The 14635-nt window shown below is 46.6% G+C and overlaps 1 non-coding gene across 1 annotated transcript; it reads left to right on the top strand.

Moving 5' to 3' along the window:
- The first annotated feature begins 9783 nt into the window (after positions 1-9783).
- On the top strand, positions 9784-9856 carry trnav-cac (transfer RNA valine (anticodon CAC)). Its single transcript has one exon. It is a non-coding gene; the product is annotated as a tRNA-Val (tRNA).
- The last annotated feature ends 4779 nt before the right edge of the window (positions 9857-14635 follow it).

Raw genomic sequence — 14635 nt, 5'->3', positions numbered from 1 at the left:
GCAAGTTGAGCTTTTACTGGAACCGAATGGAGACTGTTATTTCATCGCTGTTGCGAAACAGAGTCCTACGGTGACTCGACTCGCCGTCATTCGGTTTTCTGGCCAATGAGAAAATCGTTCCAATCTATTTCGATGTCATATGTTCTTGAATTTCTCCCACTTTCTTCATTTCCGTCCTGGAGACATCGGAAGGGAAAGGTAATCTAATCGAGACTGCGATTGGTGAAATTCACTTTTTATGGCCCATTCTTGTCATGTTCTTTCTTTGTCGCTTTGCAGCATTGTCTGGGAAGTGGTGGTGCACTCAGGCTCCAGTATGCTTGAAAGATTAGTTTGGAATTGCCCCGTTGTCAGTTGGGTGATTACTTTATGGCTCATGCCCCCGGACTGTCTCACATTTAGCATTCGTGCTCGCTGTGTCTGAAAATGCATTTGGTTTTCCAGTTTTGTTTGTGTTCCGTGTTAAATGCTTTCTGTTTTGCGATTCGCTCAATACATTACGAATTAACAGGGTTTCTGAGGTAACTTCCAGCTGCAAAAATCCTCAACTGAGAATCTGGGAAACTTTCACGGAGTATGGTCAGTCGGAGCAAAAGTAAGGATGTCGTTCGTTTCTGCAGTGTTTCACAATACTACCTTTCCCGTGAGCAGTCGAACAGACTAATGATTTTGCCACAGACTGCGACGGTAAGCTCCGCAAAAACGTAATTCTTTAAAGCAGGTGTGAGCAACACAACGTTATTGGGGTACACCACGTGGAAACAGATACTTCGGTGTATCACGTCCATGCTCAGCACATAGCCAAATTTAAACAAGTCCCCATTAAACAACGAGCTCATGGAAACAGAAAGGTGACAGGGAGAATGGCTTCAGGTTTCAGTGCTGGATGCCACTGAGCGCCAGCAGGGCCGTCAGAGGCCAGTTTCTGTAGTGTAGTGGTCATCACGTTCGCCGCACGCGCGAAAGGTCCCCAGTTCGAAACTTGGCAGAAGCAGCTTTATTCTTCAACTGCAGTCTTTTACATGGACAAGAACGGAGCTGACTTGCTTGCTTTCCCATCTGCAAACCTGCCTTCGAGTTTGCTTGAACAAATCTGCTCTCGTCGTGAAATGCAATGCAGTTCCATTTACTAACAGTGCAAAGCATTGTAAAGTTTTTCTCCTACCTGGTTCTGATCATATGCCATTCTGTTTGAGAGTGTAGTTACCCCCTTCTGATCCTTACACGAAAAGCATTACCGCATTTGCATTCCTTGCGCAGGCAGCCCGGTTCAAAGATAGGGAAGAAGCCGATGCGCTGGTGTCACAATGCACCACGGATTCCTGAACTAATATGTCTGTCAAATGTATCCCAAAGTCGTCTCTGAAAGACCTCATTTGGAAGGTGTCTGTCGTTATTCAACGTGCGAGAATTGGCACCAGAGATCCTGAATCATGTTTTGGAGCAGTTCGCAGGTTGGTGGCTCATTCAATCAGCAACAGCAATGAAAGAAATTACACTCTCAGAGGAACCTCTGGACCTGTGCTTTCATAGCGTCGCTCGTATTAAGGTGCGCCCCGAGATCTAAGCCACGTTGGAACTGAAACGGAGGAATCGACAGAGAGACTACACAATGACATCGCATCCATTTGGTTTTCTTGAAATCACTGACGAGCAAGAAAATGTAAACGGGAGGGCGACTGGGGAAGTGTGGCAGTTGCAGCTCTGGTGAAACTCCTTCTTTGTGATTCACTCAGCAACCAGACACGTGAAGGTGAATCAGGGGTGAGAGCTCTTCACATCGTGAACAAAAAGCAATCAAGGGCAGTTAGCACCTCTTCCGGAGTGGGGGTGGAGTGAGGTAATTACCTTTTGACTTCTGTTACTATGTTGAGAAACTGCCTTTTAGATTGAGGTGAAAAGAAACTGCATTTCTAAAAAGCACCATGGAATTTGTTAAACTCTATTGAGACGCTTCTCATCGATTCCCACACAGGTTTCCGACTCAGTTGGTATCCATGAGGCTCATGTCCAGGTGTGAACATCTCTGCAGCAAATTGAACGGTGAAGGTAAAAGGCAAAGAAAGTGGCATCTCGAACCGGCCCCGAGGTCAGACCTTCCTCACGATGCAATCTGTCGTTCTCGGATTGGAATGCGACCTCCGGTTTTAAGGTGGAACTTTCTTTGGGAACCTTATTCTGCAAGACAGACACAGTGACTGAAACTATGCTGCACGGTATGATTTGGGACACGGCCTGCTCAGCTTTGTGCATTTTCCCTGTAGTCCGGTGTGTTTCATGTTCCGTGTAAACGTGAAAGTTGTCCTGTTTCGAGCAATGGGTGAAATCATTTAGCAAAGCAAGAATCCGAATTGCAGTAATGTCCAGCAGCTGATGGTAATTTGACCCAATCATAACCGATCATATATTCTCACGCACTCACAGATACATTTGTAGCTGAATCCAGTCTGAGACGATAGACTCAGCTTACCAGTGATTTTTGTCTGTATTGATGGGCTGTCATTATCTGCTGAGAAATTGATATTGTAGACGGGCACATCCGAGCTGCTGTGCGAGTCGGAGAGGGATCATAGAACCCTTTTCACGTGAGTTTGCATCTGTTGTTATGCAGGAGCACAATTGGAAGTGCAAGAAAATGGCGAGGTGGGCGTGTTGGTAGTGTGCCCGAGCGGTCTAAGGCGCAGGATTAAGGCTCCGGTCTCGACCGGGGCGTGGGTTCGAATCCCACCGCTGCCATTTCTTCTGAACAGCTCCATCGGCAACAGCTTGTTAAAATGCTGTTTCGATCACTGCTGCATTTCTGTTTAAAACAGAAGAAAAATGGTTTTGCTTCCCGGGGGATTGACTGCGGTGTGGGAAAGTGCCAAATTTTCCAAAGTGCCTGTTCTGTCGTGATCGTGTTCGCCTCCCGCGGGGAAAATCGCCAGCAGCTCTACTGTTGCTTTCAGTTCCAGGCAAGTTGAGCTTTTACTGGAACCGAATGGAGACTGTTATTTCATCGCTGTTGCGAAACAGAGTCCTACGGTGACTCGACTCGCCGTCATTCGGTTTTCTGGCCAATGAGAAAATCGTTCCAATCTATTTCGATGTCATATGTTCTTGAATTTCTCCCACTTTCTTCATTTCCGTCCTGGAGACATCGGAAGGGAAAGGTAATCTAATCGAGACTGCGATTGGTGAAATTCACTTTTTATGGCCCATTCTTGTCATGTTCTTTCTTTGTCGCTTTGCAGCATTGTCTGGGAAGTGGTGGTGCACTCAGGCTCCAGTATGCTTGAAAGATTAGTTTGGAATTGCCCCGTTGTCAGTTGGGTGATTACTTTATGGCTCATGCCCCCGGACTGTCTCACATTTAGCATTCGTGCTCGCTGTGTCTGAAAATGCATTTGGTTTTCCAGTTTTGTTTGTGTTCCGTGTTAAATGCTTTCTGTTTTGCGATTCGCTCAATACATTACGAATTAACAGGGTTTCTGAGATAACTTCCAGCTGCAAAAATCCTCAACTGAGAATCTGGGAAACTTTCACGGAGTATGGTCAGTCGGAGCAAAAGTAAGGATGTCGTTCGTTTCTGCAGTGTTTCACAATACTACCTTTCCCGTGAGCAGTCGAACAGACTAATGATTTTGCCACAGACTGCGACGGTAAGCTCCGCAAAAACGTAATTCTTTAAAGCAGGTGTGAGCAACACAACGTTATTGGGGTACACCACGTGGAAACAGATACTTCGGTGTATCACGTCCATGCTCAGCACATAGCCAAATTTAAACAAGTCCCCATTAAACAACGAGCTCATGGAAACAGAAAGGTGACAGGGAGAATGGCTTCAGGTTTCAGTGCTGGATGCCACTGAGCGCCAGCAGGGCCGTCAGAGGCCAGTTTCTGTAGTGTAGTGGTCATCACGTTCGCCGCATGCGCGAAAGGTCCCCAGTTCGAAACTTGGCAGAAGCAGCTTTATTCTTCAACTGCAGTCTTTTACATGGACAAGAACGGAGCTGACTTGCTTGCTTTCCCATCTGCAAACCTGCCTTCGAGTTTGCTTGAACAAATCTGCTCTCGTCGTGAAATGCAATGCAGTTCCATTTACTAACAGTGCAAAGCATTGTAAAGTTTTTCTCCTACCTGGTTCTGATCATATGCCATTCTGTTTGAGAGTGTAGTTACCCCCTTCTGATCCTTACACGAAAAGCATTACCGCATTTGCATTCCTTGCGCAGGCAGCCCGGTTCAAAGATAGGGAAGAAGCCGATGCGCTGGTGTCACAATGCACCACGGATTCCTGAACTAATATGTCTGTCAAATGTATCCCAAAGTCGTCTCTGAAAGACCTCATTTGGAAGGTGTCTGTCGTTATTCAACGTGCGAGAATTGGCACCAGAGATCCTGAATCATGTTTTGGAGCAGTTCGCAGGTTGGTGGCTCATTCAATCAGCAACAGCAATGAAAGAAATTACACTCTCAGAGGAACCTCTGGACCTGTGCTTTCATAGCGTCGCTCGTATTAAGGTGCGCCCCGAGATCTAAGCCACGTTGGAACTGAAACGGAGGAATCGACAGAGAGACTACACAATGACATCGCATCCATTTGGTTTTCTTGAAATCACTGACGAGCAAGAAAATGTAAACGGGAGGGCGACTGGGGAAGTGTGGCAGTTGCAGCTCTGGTGAAACTCCTTCTTTGTGATTCACTCAGCAACCAGACACGTGAAGGTGAATCAGGGGTGAGAGCTCTTCACATCGTGAACAAAAAGCAATCAAGGGCAGTTAGCACCTCTTCCGGAGTGGGGGTGGGGTGAGGTAATTACCTTTTGACTTCTGTTACTATGTTGAGAAACTGCCTTTTAGATTGAGGTGAAAAGAAACTGCATTTCTAAAAAGCACCATGGAATTTGTTAAACTCTATTGAGACGCTTCTCATCGATTCCCACACAGGTTTCCGACTCAGTTGGTATCCATGAGGCTCATGTCCAGGTGTGAACATCTCTGCAGCAAATTGAACGGTGAAGGTAAAAGGCAAAGAAAGTGGCATCTCGAACCGGCCCCGAGGTCAGACCTTCCTCACGATGCAATCTGTCGTTCTCGGATTGGAATGCGACCTCCGGTTTTAAGGTGGAACTTTCTTTGGGAACCTTATTCTGCAAGACAGACACAGTGACTGAAACTATGCTGCACGGTATGATTTGGGACACGGCCTGCTCAGCTTTGTGCATTTTCCCTGTAGTCCGGTGTGTTTCATGTTCCGTGTAAACGTGAAAGTTGTCCTGTTTCGAGCAATGGGTGAAATCATTTAGCAAAGCAAGAATCCGAATTGCAGTAATGTCCAGCAGCTGATGGTAATTTGACCCAATCATAACCGATCATATATTCTCACGCACTCACAGATACATTTGTAGCTGAATCCAGTCTGAGACGATAGACTCAGCTTACCAGTGATTTTTGTCTGGATTGATGGGCTGTCATTATCTGCTGAGAAATTGATATTGTAGACGGGCACATCCGAGCTGCTGTGCGAGTCGGAGAGGGATCATAGAACCCTTTTCACGTGAGTTTGCATCTGTTGTTATGCAGGAGCACAATTGGAAGTGCAAGAAAATGGCGAGATGGGCGTGTTGGTAGTGTGGCCGAGCGGTCTAAGCCGCTGGATTAAGGCTCCAGTCTCGACAGAGGCGTGGGTTCGAATCCCACCGCTGCCATTTCTTCTGAACAGCTCCATCGGCAACAGCTTGTTAAAATGCTGTTTCGATCACTGCTGCATTTCTGTTTAAAACAGAAGAAAAATGGTTTTGCTTCCCGGGGGATTGACTGCGGTGTGGGAAAGTGCCAAATTTTCCAAAGTGCCTGTTCTGTCGTGATCGTGTTCGCCTCCCGCGGGGAAAATCGCCAGCAGCTCTACTGTTGCTTTCAGTTCCAGGCAAGTTGAGCTTTTACTGGAACCGAATGGAGACTGTTATTTCATCGCTGTTGCGAAACAGAGTCCTACGGTGACTCGACTCGCCGTCATTCGGTTTTCTGGCCAATGAGAAAATCGTTCCAATCTATTTCGATGTCATATGTTCTTGAATTTCTCCCACTTTCTTCATTTCCGTCCTGGAGACATCGGAAGGGAAAGGTAATCTAATCGAGACTGCGATTGGTGAAATTCACTTTTTATGGCCCATTCTTGTCATGTTCTTTCTTTGTCGCTTTGCAGCATTGTCTGGGAAGTGGTGGTGCACTCAGGCTCCAGTATGCTTGAAAGATTAGTTTGGAATTGCCCCGTTGTCAGTTGGGTGATTACTTTATGGCTCATGCCCCCGGACTGTCTCACATTTAGCATTCGTGCTCGCTGTGTCTGAAAATGCATTTGGTTTTCCAGTTTTGTTTGTGTTCCGTGTTAAATGCTTTCTGTTTTGCGATTCGCTCAATACATTACGAATTAACAGGGTTTCTGAGATAACTTCCAGCTGCAAAAATCCTCAACTGAGAATCTGGGAAACTTTCACGGAGTATGGTCAGTCGGAGCAAAAGTAAGGATGTCGTTCGTTTCTGCAGTGTTTCACAATACTACCTTCCCCGTGAGCAGTCGAACAGACTAATGATTTTGCCACAGACTGCGACGGTAAGCTCCGCAAAAACGTAATTCTTTAAAGCAGGTGTGAGCAACACAACGTTATTGGGGTACACCACGTGGAAACAGATACTTCGGTGTATCACGTCCATGCTCAGCACATAGCCAAATTTAAACAAGTCCCCATTAAACAACGAGCTCATGGAAACAGAAAGGTGACAGGGAGAATGGCTTCAGGTTTCAGTGCTGGATGCCACTGAGCGCCAGCAGGGCCGTCAGAGGCCAGTTTCTGTAGTGTAGTGGTCATCACGTTCGCCGCATGCGCGAAAGGTCCCCAGTTCGAAACTTGGCAGAAGCAGCTTTATTCTTCAACTGCAGTCTTTTACATGGACAAGAACGGAGCTGACTTGCTTGCTTTCCCATCTGCAAACCTGCCTTCGAGTTTGCTTGAACAAATCTGCTCTCGTCGTGAAATGCAATGCAGTTCCATTTACTAACAGTGCAAAGCATTGTAAAGTTTTTCTCCTACCTGGTTCTGATCATATGCCATTCTGTTTGAGAGTGTAGTTACCCCCTTCTGATCCTTACACGAAAAGCATTACCGCATTTGCATTCCTTGCGCAGGCAGCCCGGTTCAAAGATAGGGAAGAAGCCGATGCGCTGGTGTCACAATGCACCACGGATTCCTGAACTAATATGTCTGTCAAATGTATCCCAAAGTCGTCTCTGAAAGACCTCATTTGGAAGGTGTCTGTCGTTATTCAACGTGCGAGAATTGGCACCAGAGATCCTGAATCATGTTTTGGAGCAGTTCGCAGGTTGGTGGCTCATTCAATCAGCAACAGCAATGAAAGAAATTACACTCTCAGAGGAACCTCTGGACCTGTGCTTTCATAGCGTCGCTCGTATTAAGGTGCGCCCCGAGATCTAAGCCACGTTGGAACTGAAACGGAGGAATCGACAGAGAGACTACACAATGACATCGCATCCATTTGGTTTTCTTGAAATCACTGACGAGCAAGAAAATGTAAACGGGAGGGCGACTGGGGAAGTGTGGCAGTTGCAGCTCTGGTGAAACTCCTTCTTTGTGATTCACTCAGCAACCAGACACGTGAAGGTGAATCAGGGGTGAGAGCTCTTCACATCGTGAACAAAAAGCAATCAAGGGCAGTTAGCACCTCTTCCGGAGTGGGGGTGGGGTGAGGTAATTACCTTTTGACTTCTGTTACTATGTTGAGAAACTGCCTTTTAGATTGAGGTGAAAAGAAACTGCATTTCTAAAAAGCACCATGGAATTTGTTAAACTCTATTGAGACGCTTCTCATCGATTCCCACACAGGTTTCCGACTCAGTTGGTATCCATGAGGCTCATGTCCAGGTGTGAACATCTCTGCAGCAAATTGAACGGTGAAGGTAAAAGGCAAAGAAAGTGGCATCTCGAACCGGCCCCGAGGTCAGACCTTCCTCACGATGCAATCTGTCGTTCTCGGATTGGAATGCGACCTCCGGTTTTAAGGTGGAACTTTCTTTGGGAACCTTATTCTGCAAGACAGACACAGTGACTGAAACTATGCTGCACGGTATGATTTGGGACACGGCCTGCTCAGCTTTGTGCATTTTCCCTGTAGTCCGGTGTGTTTCATGTTCCGTGTAAACGTGAAAGTTGTCCTGTTTCGAGCAATGGGTGAAATCATTTAGCAAAGCAAGAATCCGAATTGCAGTAATGTCCAGCAGCTGATGGTAATTTGACCCAATCATAACCGATCATATATTCTCACGCACTCACAGATACATTTGTAGCTGAATCCAGTCTGAGACGATAGACTCAGCTTACCAGTGATTTTTGTCTGGATTGATGGGCTGTCATTATCTGCTGAGAAATTGATATTGTCGACGGGCACATCCGAGCTGCTGTGCGAGTCGGAGAGGGATCATAGAACCCTTTTCACGTGAGTTTGCATCTGTTGTTATGCAGGAGCACAATTGGAAGTGCAAGAAAATGGCGAGATGGGCGTGTTGGTAGTGTGGCCGAGCGGTCTAAGCCGCTGGATTAAGGCTCCAGTCTCGACAGAGGCGTGGGTTCGAATCCCACCGCTGCCATTTCTTCTGAACAGCTCCATCGGCAACAGCGTGTTAAAATGCTGTTTCGATCCCTGCTGCATTTCTGTTTAAAACAGAAGAAAAATGGTTTTGCTTCCCGGGGGATTGACTGCGGTGTGGGAAAGTGCCAAATTTTCCAAAGTGCCTGTTCTGTCGTGATCGTGTTCGCCTCCCGCGGGGAAAATCGCCAGCAGCTCTACTGTTGCTTTCAGTTCCAGGCAAGTTGAGCTTTTACTGGAACCGAATGGAGACTGTTATTTCATCGCTGTTGCGAAACAGAGTCCTACGGTGACTCGACTCGCCGTCATTCGGTTTTCTGGCCAATGAGAAAATCGTTCCAATCTATTTCGATGTCATATGTTCTTGAATTTCTCCCACTTTCTTCATTTCCGTCCTGGAGACATCGGAAGGGAAAGGTAATCTAATCGAGACTGCGATTGGTGAAATTCACTTTTTATGGCCCATTCTTGTCATGTTCTTTCTTTGTCGCTTTGCAGCATTGTCTGGGAAGTGGTGGTGCACTCAGGCTCCAGTATGTTTGAAAGATTAGTTTGGAATTGCCCCGTTGTCAGTTGGGTGATTACTTTATGGCTCATGCCCCCGGACATGCTCACATTTAGCATTCGTGCTCGCTGTGTCTGAAAATGCATTTGGTTTTCCAGTTTTGTTTGTGTTCCGTGTTAAATGCTTTCTGTTTTGCGATTCGCTCAATACATTACGAATTAACAGGGTTTCTGAGATAACTTCCAGCTGCAAAAATCCTCAACTGAGAATCTGGGATCTTTCACGGAGTATGGTCAGTCGGAGCAAAAGTAAGGATGTCGTTCGTTTCTGCAGTGTTTCACAATACTACCTTTCCCGTGAGCAGTCGAACAGACTAAATGATTTTGCCACAGACTGCGACGGTAAGCTCCGCAAAAACGTAATTCTTTAAAGCAGGTGTGAGCAACACAACGTTATTGGGGTACACCACGTGGAAACAGATACTTCGGTGTATCACGTCCATGCTCAGCACATAGCCAAATTTAAACAAGTCCCCATTAAACAACGAGCTCATGGAAACAGAAAGGTGACAGGGAGAATGGCTTCAGGTTTCAGTGCTGGATGCCACTGAGCGCCAGCAGGGCCGTCAGAGGCCAGTTTCTGTAGTGTAGTGGTCATCACTTTCGCCTCACACGCGAAAGGTCCCCAGTTCGAAACTGGGCGGAAACGGCTTTGTTCTTCAACTGCAGTCTTTTACATGGACAAGAACGGAGCTGACTTGATTGCTTTCCCATCTGCAAACCTGCCTTCGAGTTTGCTTGAACAAATCTGCTCTCGTCGTGAAATGCAATGCAGTTCCATTTACTAACAGTGCAAAGCATTGTAAAGTTTTTCTCCTACCTGGTTCTGATCATATGCCATTCTGTTTGAGAGTGTAGTTACCCCCTTCTGATCCTTACACGAAAAGCATTACCGCATTTGCATTCCTTGCGCAGGCAGCCCGGTTCAAAGATAGGGAAGAAGCCGATGCGCTGGTGTCACAATGCACCACGGATTCCTGAACTAATATGTCTGTCAAATGTATCCCAAAGTCGTCTCTGAAAGACCTCATTTGGAAGGTGTCTGTCGTTATTCAACGTGCGAGAATTGGCACCAGAGATCCTGAATCATGTTTTGGAGCAGTTCGCAGGTTGGTGGCTCATTCAATCAGCAACAGCAATGAAAGAAATTACACTCTCAGAGGAACCTCTGGACCTGTGCTTTCATAGCGTCGCTCGTATTAAGGTGCGCCCCGAGATCTAAGCCACGTTGGAACTGAAACGGAGGAATCGACAGAGAGACTACACAATGACATCGCATCCATTTGGTTTTCTTGAAATCACTGACGAGCAAGAAAATGTAAACGGGAGGGCGACTGGGGAAGTGTGGCAGTTGCAGCTCTGGTGAAACTCCTTCTTTGTGATTCACTCAGCAACCAGACACGTGAAGGTGAATCAGGCGTGAGAGCTCTTCACATCGTGAACAAAAAGCAATCAAGGGCAGTTAGTACCTCTTCCGGAGTGGGGGTGGAGTGAGGTAATTACCTTTTGACTTCTGTTACTATGTTGAGAAACTGCCTTTTAGACTGAGGTGAAAAGAAACTGCATTTCTAAAGCGCACCATGGAATTTGTTAAACTCTATTGAGACGCTTCTCATCGATTCCCACACAGGTTTCCGACTCAGTTGGTATCCATGAGGCTCATGTCCAGGTGTGAACATCTCTGCAGCAAATTGAACGGTGAAGGTAAAAGGCAAGGAAAGTGGCATCTCGAACCGGCCCCGAGGTCAGACCTTCCTCACGATGCAATCTGTCGTTCTCGGATTGGAATGCGACCTCCGGTTTTAGGGTGGAACTTTCTTTGGGAACCTTATTCTGCAAGACAGACACAGTGACTGAAACTATGCTGCACGGTATGATTTGGGACACGGCCTGCTCAGCTTTGTGCATTTTCCCTGTAGTCCGGTGTGTTTCATGTTCCGTGTAAACGTGAAAGTTGTCCTGTTTCGAGCAATGGGTGAAATCATTTAGCAAAGCAAGAATCCGAATTGCAGTAATGTCCAGCAGCTGATGGTAATTTGACCCAATCATAACCGATCATATATTCTCACGCACTCACAGATACATTTGTAGCTGAATCCAGTCTGAGACGATAGACTCAGCTTACCAGTGATTTTTGTCTGTATTGATGGGCTGTCATTATCTGCTGAGAAATTGATATTGTAGACGGGCACATCCGAGCTGCTGTGCGAGTCGGAGAGGGATCATAGAACCCTTTTCACGTGAGTTTGCATCTGTTGTTATGCAGGAGCACAATTGGAAGTGCAAGAAAATGGCGAGGTGGGCGTGTTGGTAGTGTGCCCGAGCGGTCTAAGGCGCTGGATTAAGGCTGCGGTCTCGACAGAGGCGTGGGTTCGAATCCCACCGCTGCCATTTCTTCTGAACAGCTCCATCGGCAACAGCGTGTTAAAATGCTGTTTCGATCACTGCTGCATTTCTGTTTAAAACAGAAGAAAAATGGTTTTGCTTCCCGGGGGATTGACTGCGGTGTGGGAAAGTGCCAAATTTTCCAAAGTGCCTGTTCTGTCGTGATCGTGTTCGCCTCCCGCGGGGAAAATCGCCAGCAGCTCTACTGTTGCTTTCAGTTCCAGGCAAGTTGAGCTTTTACTGGAACCGAATGGAGACTGTTATTTCATCGCTGTTGCGAAACAGAGTCCTACGGTGACTCGACTCGCCGTCATTCGGTTTTCTGGCCAATGAGAAAATCGTTCCAATCTATTTCGATGTCATATGTTCTTGAATTTCTCCCACTTTCTTCATTTCCGTCCTGGAGACATCGGAAGGGAAAGGTAATCTAATCGAGACTGCGATTGGTGAAATTCACTTTTTATGGCCCATTCTTGTCATGTTCTTTCTTTGTCGCTTTGCAGCATTGTCTGGGAAGTGGTGGTGCACTCAGGCTCCAGTATGCTTGAAAGATTAGTTTGGAATTGCCCCGTTGTCAGTTGGGTGATTACTTTATGGCTCATGCCCCCGGACTGTCTCACATTTAGCATTCGTGCTCGCTGTGTCTGAAAATGCATTTGGTTTTCCAGTTTTGTTTGTGTTCCGTGTTAAATGCTTTCTGTTTTGCGATTCGCTCAATACATTACGAATTAACAGGGTTTCTGAGGTAACTTCCAGCTGCAAAAATCCTCAACTGAGAATCTGGGAAACTTTCACGGAGTATGGTCAGTCGGAGCAAAAGTAAGGATGTCGTTCGTTTCTGCAGTGTTTCACAATACTACCTTTCCCGTGAGCAGTCGAACAGACTAATGATTTTGCCACAGACTGCGACGGTAAGCTCCGCAAAAACGTAATTCTTTAAAGCAGGTGTGAGCAACACAACGTTATTGGGGTACACCACGTGGAAACAGATACTTCGGTGTATCACGTCCATGCTCAGCACATAGCCAAATTTAAACAAGTCCCCATTAAACAACGAGCTCATGGAAACAGAAAGGTGACAGGGAGAATGGCTTCAGGTTTCAGTGCTGGATGCCACTGAGCGCCAGCAGGGCCGTCAGAGGCCAGTTTCTGTAGTGTAGTGGTCATCACGTTCGCCGCATGCGCGAAAGGTCCCCAGTTCGAAACTTGGCAGAAGCAGCTTTATTCTTCAACTGCAGTCTTTTACATGGACAAGAACGGAGCTGACTTGCTTGCTTTCCCATCTGCAAACCTGCCTTCGAGTTTGCTTGAACAAATCTGCTCTCGTCGTGAAATGCAATGCAGTTCCATTTACTAACAGTGCAAAGCATTGTAAAGTTTTTCTCCTACCTGGTTCTGATCATATGCCATTCTGTTTGAGAGTGTAGTTACCCCCTTCTGATCCTTACACGAAAAGCATTACCGCATTTGCATTCATTGCGCAGGCAGCCCGGTTCAAAGATAGGGAAGAAGCCGATGCGCTGGTGTCACAATGCACCACGGATTCCTGAACTAATATGTCTGTCAAATGTATCCCAAAGTCGTCTCTGAAAGACCTCATTTGGAAGGTGTCTGTCGTTATTCAACGTGCGAGAATTGGCACCAGAGATCCTGAATCATGTTTTGGAGCAGTTCGCAGGTTGGTGGCTCATTCAATCAGCAACAGCAATGAAAGAAATTACACTCTCAGAGGAACCTCTGGACCTGTGCTTTCATAGCGTCGCTCGTATTAAGGTGCGCCCCGAGATCTAAGCCACGTTGGAACTGAAACGGAGGAATCGACAGAGAGAGTACACAATGACATCGCATCCATTTGGTTTTCTTGAAATCACTGACGAGCAAGAAAATGTAAACGGGAGGGCGACTGGGGAAGTGTGGCAGTTGCAGCTCTGGTGAAACTCCTTCTTTGTGATTCACTCAGCAACCAGACACGTGAAGGTGAATCAGGGGTGAGAGCTCTTCACATCGTGAACAAAAAGCAATCAAGGGCAGTTAGCACCTCTTCCGGAGTGGGGGTGGAGTGAGGTAATTACCTTTTGACTTCTGTTACTATGTTGAGAAACTGCCTTTTAGATTGAGGTGAAAAGAAACTGCATTTCTAAAAAGCACCATGGAATTTGTTAAACTCTATTGAGACGCTTCTCATCGATTCCCACACAGGTTTCCGACTCAGTTGGTATCCATGAGGCTCATGTCCAGGTGTGAACATCTCTGCAGCAAATTTCACGGTGAAGGTAAAAGGCAAAGAAAGTGGCATCTCGAACCGGCCCCGAGGTCAGACCTTCCTCACGATGCAATCTGTCGTTCTCGGATTGGAATGCGACCTCCGGTTTTAAGGTGGAACTTTCTTTGGGAACCTTATTCTGCAAGACAGACACAGTGACTGAAACTATGCTGCACGGTATGATTTGGGACACGGCCTGCTCAGCTTTGTGCATTTTCCCTGTAGTCCGGTGTGTTTCATGTTCCGTGTAAACGTGAAAGTTGTCCTGTTTCGAGCAATGGGTGAAATCATTTAGCAAAGCAAGAATCCGAATTGCAGTAATGTCCAGCAGCTGATGGTAATTTGACCCAATCATAACCGATCATATATTCTCACGCACTCACAGATACATTTGTAGCTGAATCCAGTCTGAGACGATAGACTCAGCTTACCAGTGATTTTTGTCTGTATTGATGGGCTGTCATTATCTGCTGAGAAATTGATATTGTAGACGGGCACATCCGAGCTGCTGTGCGAGTCGGAGAGGGATCATAGAACCCTTTTCACGTGAGTTTGCATCTGTTGTTATGCAGGAGCACAATTGGAAGTGCAAGAAAATGGCGAGGTGGGCGTGTTGGTAGTGTGCCCGAGCGGTCTAAGGCGCAGGATTAAGGCTCCGGTCTCGACCGGGGCGTGGGTTCGAATCCCACCGCTGCCATTTCTTCTGAACAGCTCCATCGGCAACAGCTTGTTAAAATGCTGTTTCGATCACTGCTGCATTTCTGTTTAAAACAGAAGAAA

Source organism: Chiloscyllium punctatum, chromosome 13, assembly GCF_047496795.1.
Source record: "Chiloscyllium punctatum isolate Juve2018m chromosome 13, sChiPun1.3, whole genome shotgun sequence".
In the NCBI taxonomy this organism is placed as follows: domain Eukaryota; kingdom Metazoa; phylum Chordata; class Chondrichthyes; order Orectolobiformes; family Hemiscylliidae; genus Chiloscyllium; species Chiloscyllium punctatum.
The sequence above is the reverse complement of the archived record's forward strand: the minus strand, read 5'-3'. Positions and strand labels throughout refer to the sequence as shown.